A 15,413-nucleotide genomic window follows, 5' to 3' on the forward strand; every position below is an offset into this window, starting at 1 on the left:
TGGTCTCCCCGCTCACCCCCCGTCCCCTCGGCCTCCTCTTCGCTCCCTCTTAACACAATGACCCCCACCCCACCCCGCAGGGGGGACCCACCCGTGAGGCGAGATAAGCGCATTAGCATGTCTGGCCTCTGAGGAAGGGTGCCCCCTCTCGCCTTCCCTTCTGCTCCTTTCATTCCTCCATCCTTCTGCTCCCCTCTGGCCCCTCCAGGCTCAGCGCGGGGGGGGGGGGGACCGGCTGGGCTGCCCTAAATCCGCCTCTGCTTGGGAGCTGGATCTTCCTCACTTCCACTTCTACCCCACTCCAAATCTGCCTCTACAGCAGCTTCGGGGCAAAGAGGAGGCGCCACTGGTCTCTTCCCGCCTTTCTTCGCCATTTGATCTTGATCCCCCAACAATCTCCATTCTTCCCTGGGGGGGATAGTTTTGGGACTCGTCTCAGGGGACCAAATGTCTTGGGCCGGCCCTGCTGACCCCCCTGCAGGAGTAAGTCTGGCCAAGGTGGCTGGGACGTCAGCTCAGGCAAATGCAACCCAGGGAGGATTTCACCCTGAAGCCTGTGCCCCCTTTTCATCTTTGCCTCCTTTTCTGAACCTGCCCCTGGGAATTCGGCTGGTGTTTCTCTCCCTCCTCCATAAGGAAATCCCTGAGGGCCCTCACACTAGCATTCCCTGGGCGGTTGCCAGATGATGAGGGGTGAGCACTCTGCACATGCCTGGGAGTAAATCATCTACCAGCGTCTGTTAGATTCCCTTAGGTGAGAGAAAGGGTTTCTAGAGTGATAGCCCAGTAGGTGCCTCCCAGAACTCATTGGAGGAAGAGTAAATGGTGACCACCACAGCATTGGCGAAAACGAGGACACAGATATCATTCAATGGGTCTGTGCTAATTTAAGGTAATATTCATCCTTATGTTTGGAAGTATGGTTGATTCCCCCCTCCACAATTTTATTATTTTATCTGTTTGTAAAATAAAAACTGCAAAGTGATTTACTATCAAGTGGTGTATACATTTAATGAAATAAATAAACAAATGGCGAAAGGCAACTTAAAAAAAATTACTCTACGTAATTTAAATAGAAATATAATACTTCTCACCGTATTTAGGTGACCTGAATGCCTGCTTAGTCTGCTGTCCAAATGCTGACTTTTGGCAGGCATTTGTTTGAAAATAGCTAGACTATAAAGCCCTTGAAAGAATGCTGTGTCTGCTATGTGTCTGTTCCAGCACTCTTTTGTTTAATCAAATTTCCACTATACTTTTCTTCAACAAGGCTACACTTTCTGAAAAACAACCTATTCACAATGGGCTTCAGAAACCACAAAGTTACTGTCTAACAACCTGCAGATTAACACACTCACACACATTAATTAATTACACCTCGTTCCAAAGAGCACTCACATTGAAGTATGATTTCTGGTAAAATAACTTATAGTGAAAAGAATTTTTAGGCAAACTTAATGAATGGAAAAGTTATGGTTATTTAAAGATTGCTCTTTCAAAATATACATTGAGCTTTTGAAGCAAATGTCGACACAGCTCCACTTTTTCTGATATCTGCAGGCATAACACATTGCCTGCAGTCAAACTGGATTTATTTGAGTAATATAATAATTTTAATATTTGAAACGGAAATGAGATGAAGTGGGTGTCGATCAGGGAGAGAGAGCTTTATTGGCAGTAGAACCCCAGCTATGGAACAGCCTCCTCAGTGAGTCTTTCCTGATGCCTTTTCCTGATGATCTTCTCTAAATCATCTAGTGAAGACCTTTTGGTTCACCCACATGGTTTAATTCTTTATTCAAGCTTGGGTGTTTTATGCTCTCTGTGATGCCATCCATATAACTTTTTCGTTCTCTTTTATTTTTGGTTGATCATGATTTTTAATTATTATAAATCAAGACAGATCCATTTAGTAAGAAATACGTCCCTCTCAATCCCTACCATTTCATTTACTTTTGTACTGCTTTTGAAAAGAACCTCACAAAGTGGTTTACATCGATATATCAAAACAATAAGCATCCATTAAAAATGTAATAAAACAGCAAAGGCAAAGTGCAAGCGGGAAGAGTTCAATGATTTTAGGATTGTAGCTTTTAAAAGTGTAGTTTAGTGGGAGGTTGGATCTTATTATTTATTTGTTAAATTTGAACCTCATTTTTGTTCCAAATCGTTGCTCTTTAGACCAGTTTCTATTCATCCAGACAAAATGATTCTGCCACCCTGACCAGTTAATACTTAAACTCTTGTGTATTGCTACATCAGTGTGATTATACTATTGACAGAGAACTTTGATCACCATGTTAACAGCTATGATGTCATGAATAGCTCTATCTGAATTGAAATTTACATGGATTTGCTGAACATTCAGATGTCTATCTAAATAGTGTGTGAAGCAATCCTAAGAGAATGATAACTTGGGAAACTGCTCCGCTTGGCTGTCCTACAATTGCATTCAGGATAAGAATAAGACTACAGTGAGGGCAGGCAGATTTCTGAAGCACCAGGTGTGTATCCTTTCTCCTCAAACTACTTGCCAGCTCAAACACTGCACAGAATTTCCACCACCGATTGTTCTACAATCTATCTCACCTCTCCAGACTAGATTTGAGTCCCAAGTAGGCTGTTCCTTTCCAGCTCCTAATCTCCTGGCTCAACCTCTGCCTCCCAGTAAAATTCCGGTCCATTTCTCCTTCAGGACACCACACTCTGTCCTTCACAATACACTCAGAGTGGAAGTTATTTTTTCCAGAACCAACTCTTTCTCCCATTCACTCTTTATACCTCAGCCTGTCTCCTAACCTGCCTCCCTACCTATCTCCAACTTTTTCATCACAGAGGTTTCTTCAGGGATGTATGTACTACTGCTTGACCAAAGGGAGCAGGCCCCTGGATACACTTGTCAGCTTTAGCAGCCTGGATGGACAGAGATCAAGAGAACAAGAAGCTGCTTGCAACATTGCAAGGGTCCTGTTCATATCGGCAGACCACAGAAACAGACATTTATCCCACAAAATGTGGGAAGGTGCTGCACTTCCCAGAATAGCTTCCTTTTACTTCTCTTGTGGCTCAGTTGTATTTACAATTGTTCAATTAGCAGAAATGTCACCAGTGAACTGTTTCCCATCACTGCGTCTTCATGGCAGCAAGACAGGGAACTAAAGGCATGAAGCAGTACCAGAAAAATTAGCAAGCAATATTAGAGATATTATCACAGTAGTTTACATTTGCATATATGTAATTAAAAACAAAATAATTAAAAACAAACACCAGGAGACCATTGCGAGTGATGTGCTTTAAATTGCCTGCATAGGCTTGGTGAGACAGAAAAGTTTTCTTCCCATTCATGAGTTCCATATGGATACAAGCATAAGCAAAGAGACGGAAGCTGGAAATGAACTGATGCAAGAGCCAACAGATCCGCTGCAGATTGCTGGCCACTGGGAAAACTTTATTGCAGTGATGGGAAACACTGTAACTTAGTGGTAGAACGTGTTGTTTGCATGCAGAAGGTCCCAGGTCCAGCTCCTGGTGTCTCCCAGATAGTAGGGCTTGATCAGACTCCCACCTGAAACCCCAGAGAGCTGCTCCACATGGCAGAAGCAGAACCATCAAATGGTGAAGTTGGCAGGGACCCTGAGGGTCATCTAGTCCAACCCTCTCCAATGCAGAAAAATGTATTAGGTGGACTACAACTCTAATAATATTTGATTACTGATCATACTGGCCGAAGGTATCTTAATCTTCCCTCCACAAAAATGAGGTTGAAATCAATCCTAGGTGCACTTTTCATTGCAGGATTTAAATGGCAGACCAACTATTTAGGACAGTGTCACTTGCAATAGTATCAAACAATGCCTCCGCAATTCAACCACCTAGCATTTGCGGTTTTTCTTCCGCAAAAGGTATGTGAAGCTTGGTTGTAAGAAGGAAATAACAGTATAAACAATACTATCTTTTCTTGTAAATCAACACTGTTGCAATATATATGGAGCTATATCAATGGGAAGCTTGCTTTATATCAGTTATTCAAACTGGCCTCCCCCAGCCCCGATAATTTATATCAGTTGATCCTGAAAGGGGCTGAGGCTATAAATGACCCAGAGGCCAGCAATATGTGGGAGGAACTGTAAACAGCAGAGGCCAGGAAGATAAGTTCAGATGGTGATAATTAGGTTATTAACAGTCCATTATTAAGAAGGTTTGGGGGCATTTCCTTTCCCTTTGACCTCACTTACAATCCCCTGCAACTCAGGATAATACTTTATACATCTGATATTGGGCTGTAGGTATGCCTAATTTTGATAATTTCTGAAATGACTGTTCTTTTTGGACCTGATCTAGATGCGAAACACTGGGATATACTGCCCCCTAGTGCTTATTTGTGAATTTAAGATGCTATTTATCTGCTTTCTCTTGTTTGCTTGAGCTATCTGGATTTGTTTCTACAGAAGTTATTCAGTGCCCAACAGATTATCCTTATTCCCTGCAGGATTTTGTTGTGTTTGCCTAGATGATGGGTTACCAGTAAAAGGCCTCATTCCCAGTCCCAAAGATAAGTGTGCTGCTCATGGGTATAAGCAAGGGGGGCAGCTGCCCCCCCCCCCCGATCAAGCAAAAAACAATAGAAATACTTAAGTAACTAACCAATCATGTCGGTTCTGCACCTCCTAACAAAAGTCCTGCCCCCCCACAAACAAAAATCCAGGCTACGCCCATGGTGCTGCCTGCAACAATGCTTCATTTTTAGAAAAGAGAGGTCCTGTTTGCTTGGGGACCATGCCACCTGACGTCTTCACTCTTAAATAAATATGGATAGGTTGCAACTGCTCGAGGGTAAAAGGACAATCTGCACATGCACAGAAAAACTCTTCTTGTAGTTATTACCTATGACAGAACAGTGTGTAGTGGTTAGAATACATGGAGACATGGGTTCAAGCTCTAACTGAGCCACGAAGATCACTGGGTAGACTTAAGCCACTTATAGCTCAGCCTAACATTCCTCAGAAAGCTGTTGTGAAGATAAATGGGGATGAGGGACATCATGAAAACCATCCTGAGGATTTGTAGGATGCAAGTGTAATAAATAAATATTAAATTTGATGTAATCAGGCATTGGTTTGTTAAAAAATTGGAAAACTAATAAATATTATTTGGCAGATAGATAAATGTTCTGGAAACCCAGATTCTGGAGCTGCAGATATTAAGACAATCTCTTCCAACCTAAAAAGTTAAGGAAGCTGTATCAGTTTGTAAGAAGAGCAATCTGTCTTGCAGAAGTTGCCATTGACTGATTCCGAGTCTCGTATTGCTGTTATGAGCAGTGTCTTGATAGCAGAGCCTCATGACATGGCAAATTGCTGTCTGTCAATTGGCATTTCCACAGTGCATCTACACAGTTGTGTGCTGGCTGCAATGTATTGCTGAGTTAGCCCAGTCTGATGCTGCCGAAACTCATTGGACCACATCAGTGAGGCCAAGAGGGGGTTACCAAATTTGGACTAAATTTGCCTTGGCCGTCCTGTTAGATGTGCTTTGTTGGGAGAGTGATGAGATGCAACACCGCTGCTTCAGCAGTCTCTTACATTGGCTTTTGATACCATCAGCCTTGGTATCCTCCTGGTCTGTCTACAGAAGATGGGTACCCAGAGCACTGATCTGCATTGGTTCCGGTCTTGAGATAATGGGCAATTCCAGAAGACAGAATTGGATGAGTGTTTCTCAACCCTCTGTCTCTTCAGCTGTGGGGCGCTGCAGGGCACGATATGTCTCCAGTGTAAAATCCATAAAATCCATAAAATCATTGAGACTTGAGAATTATGTGAAAGGCAATGCATTAATTGATAAAATAGTGTACATTCAATACCCGGTCTTGAAAGCTTTTTCTGTGGCTCACATTAAACCAAGGCGACCTAGAGCTGATTATCCTTAACACCATGTTATATAAGTAAATAACTGTTTTTATAATGTACATTTTGATTAGATTATATCTATGGAGGAAATAGAATCATAGAATTGCAGAGTTGGAAGGGACCCTGAAGGTCATCTAGGCCAATCCCCTGCAATTCAAGAATCTCAATTAAAGCATCCAATTCCTGCAATAAATGTAATCTCTTTAGCAAAAAACCCCACAATCCTCTCTCACTTCTCAGAGAAGCTTCTATAGAGATAAAACCCTTTCCCTACCGAGCTCCTACAGAGGGATACACTTGTGATAGCCAAATTTTGATTGAGACCATTGCTGTGATGTTATTTAAAGGCAGTTTCCCACCCCATATATTTATTTGCTGCATGTAGCATCTTAACTGTTTTTATCAATCTAAACTTAGTGCATAGCTGTGCAGCAAAAATTATGGTGAATTAGAGTAATGAATTATTGCCGTACCATCATAAATGAGGGAGGCCTTGACAATTTTGTGGATAAGGCAGCGGTCATTTTGAATGCCCACTTCTCTTCTCACCTGCACCCCTAGTCGCACTTGTGGATGTGGCAACATGTGGATTCCAAATCATGTGTGGGGAACATATTCAGGAATGTGGAAGTCGTAACCAAAGACATAATTTCTTTATCGGAAACTCAATATACAATTCCATTCTTTCCTCTTTTGGTCAGCTTTTTGACATCTAATAGACTTGATTTGAGCAGAAAGAAGAGTTTGGATTTGATATCCTGCTTTATCACTACCCGAAGGAGTCTCAAAGCGGCTAACATTCTCCTTTCCCTTCCTCCCCCACAACAAACACTCTGTGAGGTGAGTGGGGCTGAGAGACTTCAGAGAAGTGTGACTGGCCCAAGGTCACCCAGCAGCTGCATGTGGAGGAGCGGAGACTCGAACCCAGTTCCCCAGATTACGAGTCTACCGCTCTTAACCTCTACACCACACTGACTCGGGATGTTTTAAAATTATTTCTTCCTATCCTAAAATTCATAGGAGACTCTTTGTGTATCCGTTTCCATACCCCACCATCACCCTTAATCTTGCCTCTGGGTCAGTGCCAAGCAGATGGGGATCCAAACAAGTCCAGAATAATGCTAAAAGTGGGAGTGGGGAGGAAGGGAAGGATTACCCACATTTGGCAGCAGCTCCTCACACATCATAGAATGCAAGTCCAGAAGATTCTCTGACTTTCCTGAATAGCCTGTGGGCTGATTTGCCACTGAAGGGAGGAGACTGAAAAGCCCCTACACTGACATGGTGTCTGTGACAGAAAAGTTGGTTCCACAAGTATTTCTTTTTACTTTTATCTCCTGCCAGCAAATGATTAAAGAACAGCAGCCTCTGATTGGCTGAGGTTCCAGGAGGGAGATAGTTAGTAAGGTTGGTTTAGAGTTGTGGTTGTGGAGGGGGATGGAACTGAGGTTGGAAAGGCTGGGAGTTAGATTAGGAGACAGGGTGAAATATACAGAGTGCTGAGGAGGGAGAGTAGTTGGTTCAGGAGAAAACATCCACTCCGAGTGTACGGGAAGGTAAACGGCATTTCTGTGCACTGCTCTGGCTTTGCCAGATGCGGCTTAGTCATGCTGGCCACATGACCCAGAAGCTGTACGCTGGCTCCCTTGGCCAATAAAGCGAGATGAGCGCTGCAGCCCCAGAGTCGGTCACGACTGGACCTAATGGTCAGGGGTCCTTTTACCTTTACTTTTTTACCGGAAAGAAAGTGCCGCATCAGAAAGGAACCAAACTAAAAAGCCAAAATCTCTCTGAAACAAATTCAGCAAACTAGCTTATTAATTCTGAAGTAACTCAAGTTTCTCCACTTGTATTATAATACAGTGGTACCTCGGGTTACATATGCTTCAGGTTACAGACGCTTCAGGTTACAGACTCTGCTAACCCAGAAATATTACCTCGGGTTAAGAACTTTGCTTCAGGATGAGAACAGAAATTGTGCTCCAGTGACGCGGCGGCAGTGGGAGGCCCCATTAGCTAAAGTGGTGCTTCAGGTTAAGAACAGTTTCAGGTTAAGAACGGACCTCTGGAACGAATTAAGTACTTAACCCAAGGTACCACTGTACCTTGTTTTAAAATAAGTTTATTGTTATTTTAAAAACATCTGCTTGAGACTCCAGCTTATTGGTTATCCCCCACACCAAGGTCCCCCACAGGATACTCTGGGATAGTTGGCATTTGTTTTAAGGGTTGTTCAGTGAGGTGGGCAAGTTGGCGCAAGTGGTAACTGAGGCGCCAAGCTTGTTGCAGTGTCCTCCATTTCAGGCTTAATACAATGGTTGTAAAAGGTGTGGCACGCCACACTGCTGTTGCAGGAGGGGGTGGCAAGAGCAGCAGGAAGATTCAAGGACAATCAAAGAAACATATAAATTATTTCAGTATAGTATAGTATACTATCAAAATACTTGACTGGAGAAACCACCGCTCCTTTATTTCCTTTTTTACTCCTTGCTCCCCCTCCTCATCCTGCCCCCAAGGAGAAGCAAACCAGGGCAAGGCTTTCATATTGTGCTTCAGTTCCCTGCAGCTTTGGCTGGGTTAAGGTCATCCGCAGAGCTGCAGCCTGGGAGCAGCAGGCCCCATCCTTCCGAGAGCAACAGGTTTCTAGAAACAAACAGTTTTGTGTCTGTAGCCCAGAAGCCCATATTCTGAACATAATTATCGGCGTGATATTTGAGAGAAGAGGGTGGGGGATAAGTAGCTCCCCACATGGTTTGTCTTCCCTCAGGAGTGCTGACTCCTAGGGGCTGGACCCCTTTGGGCCCCTCACAATATTTGTTAGTGAGGTGTTGGGCCCCCTCAATGTTTGGACGCTCCTCGTAGCTCCCAGTCCATAGCATTCCTCAAGTGAGGCAGGTGAAAGACAAGGTAGAGGAGCAAATGGATGGGAACAGTTGTAAATGCCCTGTCTTATACTGTATTGAGAAATGTTTGCGAAATGACAACATCTCCTGCCTAGTGGACAAAGTGAGAGGGGACACTCCTACAGGTTAGTCCCTTCAGCTCACTCATCATCATGCAGAAGGCTTTGGGGAGAAATTGGCAGCCCAGGAGATGTGTTCCATGTTCTCCCTCCAGAAAGGATACACGTTCCCCCCAGTTCTCATCCCATCCCTTCCTTCCCTGGGCTGAATAGTACGCTGGAAGCTCAGCAGCACTTAGATCTGGCTGTTTTATTAGTAAAGAGGCATGCACACTGACAGCAGAATGCAGATAATGAATTTATATTTTTTTAAAGGAAGGATGGATGCATACCAGCAAGGAAAGAACAGCCTAGCTCAACCTGGATTTAAACAGCTCATTCTCTCATTCAGGGATGCTTCAGCTGCTCTCCCTCATATATCATTCCCCTCTTACTCCGACTAGACAACTAGTCTTTTGCAGGACTGTGTCTTCAATTGCACTTAAGTATAAGTATACTTAAAAACAACAATAAACAGTCAAGGAGGAAATGTTTCTCATTTGTGGGTGTTGCATTGCATCAACAGCATGTCCCATTGCATCAACAGCTGAAGACATTTTAATCTTTTCGCTCTGATGAATGTAAAAAAAAAAAATTCTCTAAGAATCAGGCTCCTCTCTGCAACATGCTGCTCAGGTAACGAAAATGCCCACACAGATGCAACATTGCAACAGGCAGCTCTTGCAAAACTTCAAGACCCACTATTGGTCTCGTCTGCTCAAACAGCTGGAGACTATCTCCACATGCAAGGCAAGTCCCTAACTCACCAAGGGCTTGAGACCCATCAGCCACCCTCCCCTGGTTTAGCTAGCCAGTCAAAGCCATTCCCAGGGTGTTGCTGCTGTCGCATGCTGACGGCTTCTAGGAGCCACAGGTGAGAGCTGAGAGCAAGGTGGGGACCAAAGGTGGGCAATCTATCCCAGAAGGAGCATGATGTGTCCTCCACCAGAGGTCCTACCCTCCTCCAACACTCCACACACAAGTAAATAACTACTTAATATGTTTATTCCAAAATTTCATTGTAGGTCATTAATTCCTGTAGGCAGGTGAAATAGAATTAGTAATAATTAATATTAAGTAAGTAATCAACCAAGTCACATCAGGCTAAAGCGCAGAGCCTTATTTATTTTTTTACAAAAGGCTGCATGTTTCCCTCTGCTACCACTACAGCATAGAATGAAGTTGAGGTTGGTTGGGCTCCGCAACAGCAAGCCTTCTCATAGAAAGTCAAGTAGCAACTAATTACTATGCATGTCCTCCCAGCGAATATGTAATTTACATTCATGTACATACGTTCTGAAAATATACGCATGGGGAAACAGTTGTGAGTAATTTATTTAAATTGAAATTTCCCCCGTGCTTTAAATTGCAGTAATAGCAATATACTTAAAATGTGCGAAGCATCGCGTAACATTATGAGAAACTAATCCAGATGGCCCAAGCATGCAAGCCCCATCCACCTACACTTCTGGACTGCAGACACACCATACATTTAATGGTCCTTTAAAACAATCCTGGGACCCATAAGGGTGCCAGGAATTGTAGCGCTGTGAGGGGATAAATGGCTGCTTCTAGCATTCTTTGGCAGAGACAATGTGCTTACCCCTGCTTTTCAGAGGGAGGCAGCTGCCAGATCAGCAGAGCCTGGCACTTGTGATATTCTGGCACCAGGTCCCTCCCACTCCTCTCCATCACTGCAGCCCTTTTTCTGCCTTCTCTGGAAAATGTGACATGCAGGAAGCCAGCACTTTTGACTCCTTTCATGTGCTAGAAATGCTGAGGACAAAATGTGACGGACGCAATGGCACTTTTCCCTCTCATGCCGTTGGGCCTGCTCTCACTTAGATAAATTGCCCCCACCTCACTGAACAACCCTTTACCTGAAGGTTTCTTTCCCTTTTCCCTTAAAAATTCTAGCCCCAGAGTATCCTGTGGAGGACCTTTGTGAAGGGGTAACTAGTAAGTTGGAGTCTCAGATAGGTTTTCTTTAAATAAACAATAAAGATTTATTTAAGGCAAGATAGTATATAACACAAATGGATTCAACTTAGGTTAGTTCAGAAATACAGTGCGATTTCACTTTAAATTTGTCCTCAGTTTTTGCATTATTGGTTTGGTTTGATTCTTTTTTCTGGTGATACTTTATTTCAGTTATCCACCCCCTTTAACAATCCTGCTCCTGAGGTACTTTAAGTAATACAGTGGCACCTCTGGTTACAAACTTAACTCGTTCTGGAGGTCCATTCTAATAATAATAATAATAATAATAATAATAATAATAATAATAATTTATTATTTATACCCCGCCCATCTGGCTGGGCTTCCCCAGCCACTCTGGGCGGCTTCCCAAAAAATATTAAAATACTGTAATACTTCAAACATTAAAAGCTTCCCTAAACAGGGCTGCCTTCAGATGTAGACCACAGGGCTCTCCACACTCCCTCCCTTCACTGGGTCTGGGAGTTTCATCTGTTTCCTTAGAAGAGTCTATCTCTCCCCTCCAGACTAGATTTGAGTCCCAAGTAGGCTGTTCCTTTCCAGCTCCTACTTCTCCTGGCTCCTCTCTCTGCCTCCCAGTAAAATTCCGGTCTATTCCTCCTACAGGACACCACAGTGTGTCCTTCACAATACGCTCCGAGTGGAAGTTGTTTTTTCCAGAGCCAACTCTTTCTCCCATTCACTCTTTATACCTCAGCCTGTCTCCCTACCTATCTCCCACCCTCTCCAACCACAATTCCAACCCACTTCAACCAACCCTCTCAAACTAACTGTCTCTCCAAAACCTCTCCTTTTAAACTCTCCCTCCTGGAACCCTGGCCAATCAGAGGCTGCCATTCATTAACAATTTGCAGGCAGGAAAAAAACCAAAAAACCCCCGAAAAACACTTGTTGATCCAACCTGTCCAGCAAAAGCAACCTTTTTGACACACAAAACCTGGCCCATTTTTTGTTTTATGAAAGAAGAGAAGGAAGGCAAACCAGAAGCAAGTGTTGAATGGTTTCTTTAAATATAAGGCTCATTATTGTTTCACACCCCTTCATGGATCACTGCCTTGCCGTGGCGAAGGGGCTTGAATAACTCAGAGAAGCTATGAGCTATGCCATGCAGGGCCACCCAAGATGGACAGGTCATAGTGGAGAGTTTTGACCAAACGTGATCCACCTGGAGCAGGAACCGGCAAGCCACTCCAGTATCCCTGCCAAGAAAACTCCATGGACAAAGACAACAGGCATATAAAAGTTATGACGCTGGAAGATGAGCCCCTCAGGTCGGAAGGCGTCCAACATGCTACTGGGGAAGAGCGGAGGACAAGTATAAGTAGATTCAGAGCTGATGAAGCGGCTGGGCCAAAGCCGAAAGGACGCTCAGTTGCGGATATGCCTGGAAGCGAAAGGAAAGTCCAATGCTGTAAAGAAAAATATTGCATAGGAACCTGGAATGTAAGAACCATGAACCTTGGTAAGTTGGACGTGGTCAAAAATGAGACTGCAAGAATAAATATTGACATCCTGGGCATCAGTGAACTAAAATGGACGGGAATGGGCGAATTCAGTTCGGATGACCATCACATCTACTACTGTGGGCAAGAATCCCGTAAAAGAAATGGAGTGGCCCTCATAGTCAACAAAAGAGTGGCGAAAGCTGTACTGGGATGCAATCTCAAAAATGATAGAATGATCTCGATACGATTCCAAGGTAGACCTTTTAACATCACAGTAATCCAAGTTTATGCACCAACCACTGGTGCTGAAGAAACTGAAATTGACCAGTTCTATGAAGACATACAACACCTTATAGAAATGACACCAAAGAAGGATGTTCTTCTCATTATAGGGGATTGGAATGCTAAAGTAGGGAGTCAAGAGATAAAAGGAACAACTGGCAAGTTTGGCCTTGGCATTCAAAACGAAGCAGGGCAAAGGCTAATAGAGTTCTGCCAAGAGAACAAGCTGGTCATCACAAACACTCTTTTCCAACAACACAAGAGACGACTCTACACATGGACATCACCAGATAGGCAGCATCAAAAACAGATTGATTATATTCTCTGCAGCCAAAGATGGAGAAGCTCTATACAATCAGCAAAAACAAGACCTGGAGCTGACTGTGGCATTGCTAATAAAAAGGCCAGTGGAAGTGATGATATTCCAGCTGAACTATTCAAAATTTTAAAAGATGATGCTGTTAAGGTACTACACTCAATATGCCAGCAAATTTGGAAAACTCAGCAGTGGCCAGAGGATTGGAGAAGATCAGTCTACATCCCAATCCCAAAGAAGGGAAGTGCCAAAGAATGCTCCAACTACCGCACAATTGCACTCATTTCACACGCTAGCAAGGTTATGCTAAAAATTCTACAAGGCAGGCTTAAGCAGTATGTGGACCGAGAACTCCCAGAAGTGCAAGCTGGATTTAGAAGAGGCAAATCAAATATCTTTAATACGGTCAGTGACCAGGAAGCTTTAGAAGAGGCAGAGGAACCAGAGACCAAATTGCAAACATGCGCTGGATTATGAAGAAAGCTGGAGAGTTCCAGAAAGACATCTACTTCTGCTTCATTGACTATGCAAAAGCCTTTGACTGTGTCGACCACAGCAAACTATGGCAAGATCTTAAAGAAATGGGAGTACCTGATCACCTCATCTGTCTCCTGAGAAATCTCTATGTGGGACAAGAAGCTACAGTTAGAACTGGATATGGAACAGCTGATTGGTTCAAAATTGGGAAAGGAGTACGGCAAGGCTGTATATTGTCCCCCTGCTTATTTAACTTATATGCAGAATTCATCATGCGTAAGGCTGGGCTGGATGAATCCCAAGCCGGAATTAAGATCGCCGGAAGAAATATCAACAACCTCAGATATGCAGATGACACAACCTTGATGTCAGAAAGTGAGGAGGAATTAAAGAACCTTTTAATGAGGGTGAAAGAGGAGAGCACAAAATATGGTCTGAAGCTCAACATCAAAAAAACAAAGATCATGGCCACTGGTCCCATCACCTCCTGGCAAATAGAAGGGGAAGAAATGGAAGCAGTGAGAGATTTTACTTTCTTGGGCTCCATGATCACTGCAGATGGTGACAGCAGTCACGAAATTAAAAGACGCCTGCTCCTTGGGAGAAAGGCGATGGCAAACCTAGACAGCATCTTTAAAAGCAGAGACATCACCTTACCAACAAAGGTCCGTATAATTAAAGCCATGGTTTTCCCAGTAGTGATGTATGGAAGTGAGAGCTGGACCATAAAGAAGGCTGATCGCCGAAGAATTGATGCTTTTGAATTATGTGCTGGAGGAGACTCTTGAGAGTCCCATGGACTGCAAGAAGATCAAACGTATCCATTCTTAAGGAAATCAGCCCTGAGTGCTCACTGGAAGGACAGATTGTGAAGCTGAGGCTCCAATACTTTGGCCACCTCCTGAGAAGAGAAGACTCCCTGGAAAAGACCCTGATGCTGGGAAAGATGGAGGGCACAAGGAGAAGGGGACGACAGAGGACGAGAGGTTGGACAGTGTTCTCGAAGCTACCAACATGAGTCTGACCAAACTGCGGGAGGCAGTGGAAGACAGGAGTGCCTGGCGTGCTCTGGTCCATGGGGTCACGAAGAGTCGGACACGACTAAACGACTAAACAACAACAACAACAACATTGTTTCACAAGATGTGTATGTCTTTAAGGGCCAGAGCAAATAACATGACCTAGTTTTACAGCTGTGGAGCAGTTTAGCAGGTGATGTTAAGTTATGTTAATTAAGCTGTTATGTTAAGCTGTTATGTTAATGAAGCACGTAGCTCTCTCAATACCCTGATGGATGGGTCATGCTTATTGATATATTGTAATTTAGTGTAAAAGGAGTTTCTGTTTTTGTTATTAAAACCTAGCAAAAGTCACTTTTGCGTTTCTTGAAATGTGTGGTCTCCCCAGCACGCCTTCTGCAGCGCAACTAATCTGCAGAATAGCCAACAGCAAGAGGGGTCAAGCACTGGGCACTGGAAAGGGCAAGAAGAGCAGACAATAAGCACATTAGGGATGGGGACTCAGTGAGTGTGCAAACTCCAGAAAGGCGAATGAGTGGTGGTGATTTTGTGTGAATGAGGTGCGCATGGCACTATTGCACCACCACGGGCAGGTCAGCTGGTGGCGCATGGGACTCTTAATCTGAGGGTCGTGGGTCCGAGCCCCACGCTGGGCAAAAGATTCCTGCTCTGCGGGGGGGGGGGGGCTAGATAATCATCAGGGTCCCTTCCAACTGTACGATTCTACGATCCCCCCTCTTGTATCGCTTGTCACTGTGCTGAATTGTGGCACAATGGATCAGTGCCCTGTTAACCAGTCGAGCCCACGCAGGGACGGCTTTCGGCGGGATTCCTGCACTGCAGGCGGGGTTGGACTAGATGACCCTTGGGGACCTCTTCCAACTCTCCAATTGTGCGAATTGCCGCCAGCAGTTTGCCACAAAGACTCGCACTCGCGGTTGCCCGAGAGGAAGAAAGCAGCAGGCA

The 15,413-nt window shown here is 44.2% G+C and overlaps 2 protein-coding genes across 3 annotated transcripts in view; one reads left to right on the forward strand and one right to left on the reverse strand.

Moving 5' to 3' along the window:
- LOC308477552 (uncharacterized protein) overlaps nucleotides 1-15,413 on the reverse strand; it is a 192,329-nt gene that overhangs the window by 146,395 nt on the left and 30,521 nt on the right. The window lies entirely within an intron of this gene.
- Nucleotides 1-15,413, forward strand: part of LOC308477546 (uncharacterized protein) — a 70,480-nt gene that overhangs the window by 38,270 nt on the left and 16,797 nt on the right. The window lies entirely within an intron of this gene.

Source organism: Podarcis pityusensis (genome assembly GCF_964106645.2).
Source record: "Podarcis pityusensis genome assembly, chromosome: 5".
NCBI lineage: Eukaryota > Metazoa > Chordata > Lepidosauria > Squamata > Lacertidae > Podarcis > Podarcis pityusensis.